This window comes from Lipotes vexillifer, unplaced genomic scaffold (genome assembly GCF_000442215.2).
Source record: "Lipotes vexillifer unplaced genomic scaffold, Lipotes_vexillifer_v1.1 scaffold219, whole genome shotgun sequence".
NCBI classification, from domain to species: domain Eukaryota; kingdom Metazoa; phylum Chordata; class Mammalia; order Artiodactyla; family Lipotidae; genus Lipotes; species Lipotes vexillifer.
The window spans coordinates 1,027,649-1,037,033 of record NW_006769244.1 but is presented as its reverse complement, the minus strand read 5'-3'; the positions used below and the strand labels follow the sequence as shown (position 1 = coordinate 1,037,033).

Sequence of the window (9,385 nt, the reverse complement as noted above, 5' to 3'; positions counted from 1 at the left end):
GGGGGGGGGGGGAGGATAGGAGGGAGCCGAGAAAGTTGTTCCATTTTGTTTTCCGAAACACGAATGAGACTTTGTGGATTTCAAAGTACTTCCAGTACCGGGAGACCACGCCTTGCTTTTGGCTTTGTGCTTAAATGCCAGGTATTTTTATCGAGTATTGTGAGTTTCTTATTAAATTCAGTTTTTCCTCTGCGAAAAAAGAGAACAATGCTAGGGACATTTGTCCCATACACTGCCAGAAATTTCAACCCCTTTTGACTGTTTCAGAAAGAGAGGGAAGGGCCCTGGGCCAGGCGTTAGGAAAGTTGGGTCCTCATGCTGCTCACCTGCCTAAGGGCCCTGGGAAGACACTCCTCCCAGCCTGAATTCCTCCCCTAGGAGATCACAGGCTTTGGCTACACTGGTATCAGGCCCTCCAGCTTAGACTAGAGGCTCTGAGGTCCCCCAGTTTAGGCTAAGTTGATCAGAGGTCCTTCCGGCTTAGCTGATACCTTTCTGAAGTCTTCTGGCTTAAATTTAACCTCCTTAAAGTCCTCCAGAGCAGATACCTGGGCTCCAAAGCTGCAAAGAGAAGGGGTTCCTGCAGTGGAAGATGAAAGCCCCACTTTGGATTACATCATTTTCAAACATGACCCACAGAAACAGGATTTTATTTCTGATAAAAAAAAAAAAAACAACCATCATGTACTGAGCTCGGTCACTCACTGGTTTTGAGTTATATGATATTTTTTCTCATTTTCCCCTTTTAAACATATCATCTCCTCTCTTACGTGTTACCCTGATGCACGAAAACCCGCCAGATCATCATCTTCTCCAGTTTCCAGGGCAAAAAAAAAAGATGCCAAGGGACTTCCCTGGTGACGCAGTGGTTAAGAATCCGCCTGCCAATGCAGGGGACACTGGTTCGAGCCCCGGTCCGGGAAGATCCCACATGCCGCAGAGCAAATGAGCCCGTGCACCCCAACTGTGCTCTAGAGCCTGTGAACCACAACTACTGAACACACGTGCCACAACTACTGAAGCCCCCACACCTGGAGCCCGTTCTCCGCAACAGAGAAGCCACCGCAATGAGAAGCCCGCGCACCGCAACAAAGAGTAGCTCCCGCTCGCCGCAACTAGAGAAAGCCCGCACGCAGCAACGAAGACCCAACGCAGCCAAAAATAAATAAATAAATAAAATAAATTTTAAAAAAAAAGGTTTGCACATGAGGCAGGCAACACCTGGGACACAGTCCCAGCCCCCTCCCCCCACCACTCGTGCCTGCTGGCTCTGGGCCCAAAGTTTAGGCAAAATGTTTTGATGACTCCCTTAAGAGCCATTGGCATTTTTACACATCATTTTGTGTGTTTTCAATCCCCTTCTCTAGACTGACTGACTGATTCTTCTTTATAGCCCCAGAACCCAGCACAGTGCCTGGTACAGAAGGAAGGTGAAGCTTTGTCAGTGATGACGGTGCAGAGACGAATATTCTGTTTTATATAAACAGTGCTGAGTCTTTCTCACACACCGCATCCTCTTCCTGTGTTTGGCAAAATGCTTTGTTTCAGTTCGAGTCTGAAGAGCGTTTTTGAGTTCTATTTTCCCACATCTACTGGCCCCAAATCTGCTTCCATTGCATTCTTTCCCACAGTTTTCTTCATTGAGAGCTCATTTCATAAACCCTCTTTCCACTTGGCTTCCCGCCAGTCTCCTCTGTCATACTCTGTCCCCACCAGTGTGGTCATGGGCTAGAAAATCAATCATTGAGCTCTTAATCACAGTGTGGGGCGGCGGCAGCAGAGCTCAGCTCCTAACTCAGCAGATCCCAATGCACCAGAACAAGCCCTACCAGGGACGAAAGGGGTGGCTCAGGACACCCAACAGCCAGGCTCTGGGGTGGGACTTACTTCCACGCTCACACCAAGGAGTGGCTCTTCTAAGGTGCCCTGCCTTTCTTCCTCTGCATCCAAGGATAAATCCCTCTCTTCCCACTCAGCTTGGGAAACAGAAGTCCCTCTTCCACTGCAGGAAGCAGTCAAAATACTGAGTTATTTTATTCATTTTACCACCCATGTCTTTCCCCAGAGAAGGCTGGTGCTTACTTACAAGACTGATATAACTTTTGCAATAAATATATTTTCATAGGCATCATGTATTTTATGCATCGTTTTACACTGAGGGGGAAAAATTCTGTCAATTCACCACTATGTGTGCTGGCAAATAGTGAAAAGCCTAGTGGATGTGGGACTTGTGTGGAATTCATTAGTCTGGCTGTCACTGAGCCCTCATCCTGTCCTGCTGGTAGGGGCTGGAGGGGCCCAGGCGGTCTTCAGGCTCCTACGAGGCAGAGCCTCGCCAGGTGTCCTGGTGGATCTGTGACTGGCGTGCCCGCTCTGCTTTGATCTTTTGCTTACACTGATGGCAGGGAGATGAAGGCAGAATGAGTGAAGGAACTCTTAAATAATCATCAATACTCTTTTTGGCACTGCTCACCCCTTAACAAGACTTTTTCCCACCAAATCTGTCAATGTGATTGAGTTTACACCCTGTTTGTTTTGGTTCCTCCAAGGGCTAGCCATGCAACTGGTCAATTAAGCCCTCTGGACTTTAGTTTTCCCATCTGTAAATGAGGAGGTTGGACTACCAAAATGCTAAGGTCAAACTTTCTCTGTCCACCTTTCCTGGGGAAAAGCTGAATAGAGCATGAAGAGCTCCGGGGACATGCACAGAAAAAGAAAGGGGAAGAAGCAGGGGCAACCCTGGCAAATGGAATATTCAAGCTCCCGTGTCATCTCAGCGTAAGGACACTGAGATCTGGGGGTGAGGGAGGAACTTTATCTTGCTCTAGGAAGAGAAGCATGGGCCTTTCAGAAGGACCAAGGTTCTTGGCTTCTGAATCACTGAGTTGCTAATCAAGTGGCTAACTGTGTTAGTGACAACTGCAGAAGCTGGAGGGAGGGGCGGGGAGAGCAGCACTGAGGAGAAGGGTGTGGGGGAAGAGATGTGGATGAAAGGGAAGCATTTACAGCATGTGGAGCACGCGAAGAGCAACTGGCAACATCAAGGGCACCAAATAAAGGTCCGGGAGCAAAGGAAGAGATGGAGAAAATTCATTCTGCTGGAAATAGACACGACTGCAGTCATGAAGAGGACTCACAAATTCAGGGTGACCTGATTTGATTACAGCAACAGGAAGTGCAGGGGAGAGAGGGCAGGATGACCTGACCTGAGGAAGTGAATTAAATAAGAGAGAAGACATCATAGTTGCCATGGCATTTAAATATCTTGCACCACATTAAGCTTATTTTTCTCTCTTTGGCTTGATTCTTGTTCTTGCAACATGTTAATGTCATTGCAGTATATCCTGTAAACTAAATTTAGCCCTTTGGGGGCATGGAGGAAAGGAAGACACAGCCCAGTTCTCCCTATTTGGGTCCGCTCTGGACAAATATTCTTCCTCCGCAGTGTGCCTGCTTCTTTTGGTCTTTCCATTATGGAATATGAAAACCCTTGTCAGGCTTGGGTCTGGTGAAGCTGCTGAATGACATGATTTGAGAAAAAAGAAAGAAAAATTGGAAACGATTTCAAAGAGGTGATTGCTTTAGAAAGTACTTGAGAAAAATCAATAGGATGCAGGAATTTGAAAAATACAATGACCATCAAAACCAAATGTTTTTTCTTAAGTTATCAGTTTATTTTATTGCTTTTTAAAAAAATTATTTTACTGGGCTATAATTAAAGTTATTGGGCCCTGTAATCAGTCATGTGCAAATGCTAACATTGCAGGGGTGGGTACATTGTGTATCTTTTAACATTACTGTCCACAGAGTGAATGGAACGGCATTTCCAGCTGTCTTATTTATCACAAATGTCACAACATTCATGATGGCCGAGATCCTGACCTTCCTCAAATAAACTCGCATTAACCAGACCCCAGAGACTGATGGACATACCCAAATTATGACCAGCAGACCAGAATACTCACGTTGCTATGCAAGATCAGTCTCTATAGATAAATGTACTTGGGAAGACAAGTTCCATCCAGATGTTTGCTTAGCCTGGAGTTAGAATAAATGAAATTTGTTGTATGGTCCACAGAGAAATGCCCCTGACACAATGCCCTGGAAGAATGAGGTACCCACCCCACCTCCATCCATCCTTGCTTAGATGGCCCTGCCACCTTCTGAGAGTTTGGGCTTCCTTTCCGTATGCACTAGTCTCTTCAAACCAGTTTCTCCACACAGCATCCTATACACCTAACTAGGCAGATTTACACTTTTTAAGTCATAATCACATTCCATAACTACCTTCCTAACATTGCAGTCAGGTCACTTTGATGGGAATTTGGGGTATTTCCAAATTCTTTGGTCACAAATTCTGTCACTGTCTCGGTCTACTCCTGCTAAATTCTAGTCCAGTCCATCATACGCACAGATTTTAGTCTAACTTTCTGAGGGTGACCTGGTTTCCAAATTCTTGGAGAAGCAGCACATTTTGCTTCCTGGGCTACCAACAGTGACCTAACCTTTCTTTGGCCACCATGCACTTTGAATAAAGAGATCAGGCTTATTAAGGTCCATAGGTCCTGTGATGTGATAGAGTTGTCCATCTTTTCCTAGGCACCCAACTCAAAGATATCTTTCCTCTTCTCTGCGTGAGAAGAGAGGCTGACCTTTTGCTATGATGACTTAAGTTGTGAAATTTCGCCTTGAGGATGCAGGTACCATCTACTCCAACATAGATGGAGAGCAAACAGGACTCTGATTTTGAACTCAATCCAGAAATGAAAATGTTCATGTGGCCTTGTTAACTCAAGTTACCAACAAGGACAGATTGACAGTGTTTTTGGAACCCCTGACATTGAAATGACATCCTCGACACATAGGTAGCCCCCACCCAGAGGGGCTTGTTGCTAAGCCACCCCTTCCCCAGATGGACTTTGTTGGGGACCTGCAGCCTTTTTAAATGTAGAGTGTCCTTTCAGGCCATTTAAGGTCCTATCCATCCCCCTTGCTGAGTCCATAGATCAGTTCCCAGGAAAAAAATGCTGTGGCCAACTTTGGAATATCTTTCAGCCCAATTTAAAGAACCCAGCTCAGATGCTCCTGTGCTCAGGGTAGAGGGAAACAAAGAAGAAGCCCCGTGGCAGGACAGTGCAAGGTCTTGGAGAACAATGCTAGTTGAGCAGCCGCGTTATGCGGGCAGGTCTTCTAGAAGCCCTGAGCATCCTTCCCCAGCCTGGCATCTGGGCAGTTCCTCAAGCATGGGCTGAGCATGGGTTTTCTATGGGTGTGGGCAGCCTAGTTATTGCTCAGCTGGGAAGACAGGGCACGTTCTCCATGCTGACTATGCTCCCCTTCTCTGGACTGGCCTCCCCTGGGATTCCCTACCCATTCAGGTGTGACAAAAGATTGTGATTTGAAGCAGGCTAGGTTCATTCTAAGTTGTATATAAGAAAGAGGGGCAAGTCAATTTTCTCTTACCTCCCACCAATCCTGTATAAGATTTGGGCATTTTGCAATTAACTTTCCTATTTCAAAATGCTTACTGAAAAATTTGGGGTTATGCAGTGGATGTATCTCATTTATAGATTCATTTTTTCTCCAAGGGCCTATTTCTCTTGTTACCATACTCTTCTAGTATTTGGAGAGATCTATCTTGAATAGAAAGCAACTTGGTGTCTATTATCTCATTAGTATCTCAAAGTAATCCTCAAGACCATGATGATTTAAAGACTTGCCCAGGATCCCACATCAAAAACATGGCTGAATGGAGCTCAAATCAAGGCCCATTGGGCCTTCACATACCACACATCTCATGCAGAGTGATGAGATCCTTTAGATGGTGGGCATGGGAGGGCAGGAGACAAAGTGAGAAGAAAACCGTGCTCAGAGACAGTTTACTGTATCCCAGGACTTTGATCCATGTGATTTCATTTAATCCTGAAAATGACCTTATAGAGTATTATCTCCACTTACAGATGAGGAAACCTGAGACTATAAATTTAAATAACCCATCTGCGGTCGTATCAGTAGTGGTATTGGGATTGGAGCCATAGCTGTCCAGACCATGAAAAGCCACATACAGAGGAAAGGGGAATGACAGGACAGTGATGGAGAAACAATTCTAGAAGCTGGCTGGGTAAAGGAAAAGTACTTGAGGAAGCCCTACATCAATTTCCATGGTGTCATGAAAAATGGAATTATGGGGGATGAAAGCACAAGAGCATATATATACATGGCTGGCCTCAGACTGCAGAGGAAACTTTGACTTTATCTCTGAAGGTATGCTCACACCCTCCCCCTCCCAGTTTTATTGAGATATAATTGACATACATCACTCTGTAAGTTTAAGGTGTACAGGATAGTGGTTTGACTCAGATATACTGTGAAATGATTACCACAATATGGTTAGTTGGCATCCATCATCTCATATAAATACAATAAAAAGAAAAAGCAAAAACAATTTTTTGTTCTTGTGATGAGAACCCTTAGGATTTATTCTCTTAACTATATTCCTATAGATCATACAGCAGTGTTAACTGTAGTCACCACAGTGTACATGACATCCTTAGTACTTATTTACATGGTAACTGGAAGTGTGTACCTTTTTTTTTTTTTTTGCGGTACGCGGGCCTCTCACTGTTGTGGCCTCTCCTGTTGCGGAACACAGGCTCCGGACGCGCAGGCTCAGTCGCCATGGCTCACGGGCCCAGCCGCTCCGCGGCATGTGGGATCCTCCCGGACCAGGGCACGAACCCGTGTCCCCTACATCAGCAGGCGGACTCTCAACCACTGGGCCACCAGGGAAGCCCAGAAGTTTGTACCTTTTGACCACCTTTGAAGGTATGCTTTTATGGGGGTGTCCCAGGTGACCTTCTCGTGTTTGAGATGACATACATTGTTTGGTTTGTTTTTCTGGTGATGGTGGCTGAGGTAGAGGGCAGAAGTTACGTTTGCTGCTGCACTAGGCACTCGGGGTGCCTAGTACAGTCTGGACATGTAGGTGTCTAGGAGATGTGTGGGAGCTTGTTGCCAGGAGGTGTTCTCTGCCATTGAGGGACCAATCCAAACAAGCCCATCAGGAGCAGGTTGCTGAGAATAGCCATCTTGGGAGCAATATATGTCTGACAGATGATTTTTGAGCTATGGACATGGAATAGGACAGAAAAATGTTTTTTGAAGAACTTCATTAAATTAAAAACAATCCAGTCTTTTTTGGCGGGGGGCGGTGGGGGGTGAGCAGTGCCACATGGCTTGCGGGAATCTTAATTCCCTGACCAGGGATGGAACCTGGGGCCCTGGAAGTGAAAGCACCGAGTCCTAACCACTGGACTGCCAGGGAATGCCCCAAAACAATCCAGTCTTTTTTTTTTTTAATTTATTTTAATTTATTTATTTTTGGCTGCATTGGGTCTTCGTTGCTGTGTGCAGGCTTTCTCTAGTTATGGCAAGAGGGGGTTGCTCAGCAGTGGCTCACGGGCTCTAGAGCACAGGCTCAGTAGTTGTGGCACATGAGCTTAGTTGCTCCGTGGCATGTGGGATCTTCCCGGACCAGGGCTCGAACCCATGTCCCCTGCATTGGCAGGCAGATTCTTAACCACTGTGCCACCAGGGAACTCCCAAGAATCCACTCTTAATCATAATTTTAAATCACCATTTACTTTATTACTTTTAGAAGGAAAACACTACTTGTAGAGATATTAGAAAAGTAGAATATCGAAAAGAAGAAAGTAAAACTCAAAATCCTAGCAGCCAATAGTAACCTCTATCAACAATGTAGTATGGGGCTTCCCTGGTGGCACAGTGGTTAAGAATCCTCCTGCCAATGCAGGGGATGCGGCCACAATCATCCCTGCTTCGGCTTCTACTCTTGCCTTCTCATGGAGTAGGAGAGAGGCCTTTCAAGTCAGTTCACTTAAGACATTGCCCTAGGGCTTCCCTGGTGGCGCAGTGGTTGAGAGTCCGCCTGCTGATGCAGGGCACATGGGTTCGTGCCCCGGTCCGGGAGGATCCCACATGCCGCGGAGCGGCTGGGCCCGTGAGCCATGGCCGCTGAGCCTGCGCATCCGGAGCCTGTGCTCCACAACGGGAGGGGCCACGGCAGTGAGAGGCCCGCGTACCACAAAAAAAAAAAAAAAAAAAAAGACATTGCCCTGCTTAAAACCTCCCAGTGTTGCCTATGTACTTAGGATCAGATCTAAACAGTTTACCCTGGTTGCAAGGCCCTGTAGGTTGTGGTCCCTGACCAGCTCTGCAAGCAGCTCTCACATTACCCTCCTTCCTTCTCAGTTGCTACACTCCGGCCACACTGACCCTTTTGCTCTTGGGATAAAATCAAGTTCTCTCCTACCTCAGGGCCTTTGCACTCCCTGTTCCCTTTACCTGGAATTCTCTTCCCTATAGCTTCTCATAGCTGGGTTTTGGTGTTAGTGTAAAAGTCCCTCCTCAGGGAGGCCTTCCTGGCCACCCAATCAAAAGGAGCTACCTGGGCACACCTCTCCGGTTTAATGCTTCCTCTGTTTCATTTTCATCATACCATTTGCAACAACATGTTGTTGTTTATTTGTATTATTCTGTTACCTAGTGTCAGTCACCCCACAGACCTTGTTTGATCAGTCAGAATTTCCGCTGGAATACCTAGAACAGTGACCAGCTGGTTGTAACACTCAGTATATAGTTGCTGGATGATTTAATTAATCAAGTAAATTATCTTTGTCAAGTGAATGAACAGTTCAATCACTTCCCACCACCTTCTCCTCAGAGGGCTGGTGTTTTCCTAAAGAGGAAGGAGTCATATCCCTTTATTTCTAACCCTTTCTGCCAGTTAGAAAACGGATGATACAAACATCAAAACCGTTTATTTCTTAGGATCTCCCACATGTGGCCAGACTCATAGCTTTCCAACCCAGACTGAGACATTAAAAAAAGAAAAGGGCTGACTAGGTTTCAAAAGAGAACCCTTGGAGGCTTTCACTCAGATACATGAGGCTGGACAGGCAGTCCCCACTCTACAAAGAGGTGGTGTTCACCACGTTTCTCTGTGTATGTTGTTTGTTTCCAACACAGAATGCCTTTTTACTGGAAGCAATGTTCCCAGACTAGCCCACAAAAGCCTATTTAACCTACCATGCTCAGTAGGAAAAAAAAAAAAAACACCTTGGAAATCTAGGAAACAAAACTGGGAAAATGAATAAGAAATACAATTAAAATGTTTATCTTGAATACTAGTGCTTGAGGAAAAGCAGCTCCCAACAAAGGAGGATGGGGCAGTAGGGTGAAGGGTGTGGACGATTCAGAGGGATGCCCAGCTGTCATGGCCATGCCTCACTCCTGCATCTGATGGACTGAGGCCGTTGACAAAAGCCACATATCCTAGGCGCGGGCATGTCTGAGCCTGTCTGAG

General features: G+C 46.0%; 1 pseudogene; it reads right to left on the bottom strand.

Annotated features, from left to right (window-relative positions):
* Positions 1-449: 449 nt before the first annotated feature.
* LOC103072327 (transmembrane 9 superfamily member 1-like) overlaps positions 450-9,385 on the bottom strand; it is a 24,862-nt pseudogene continuing 15,926 nt past the window's right edge.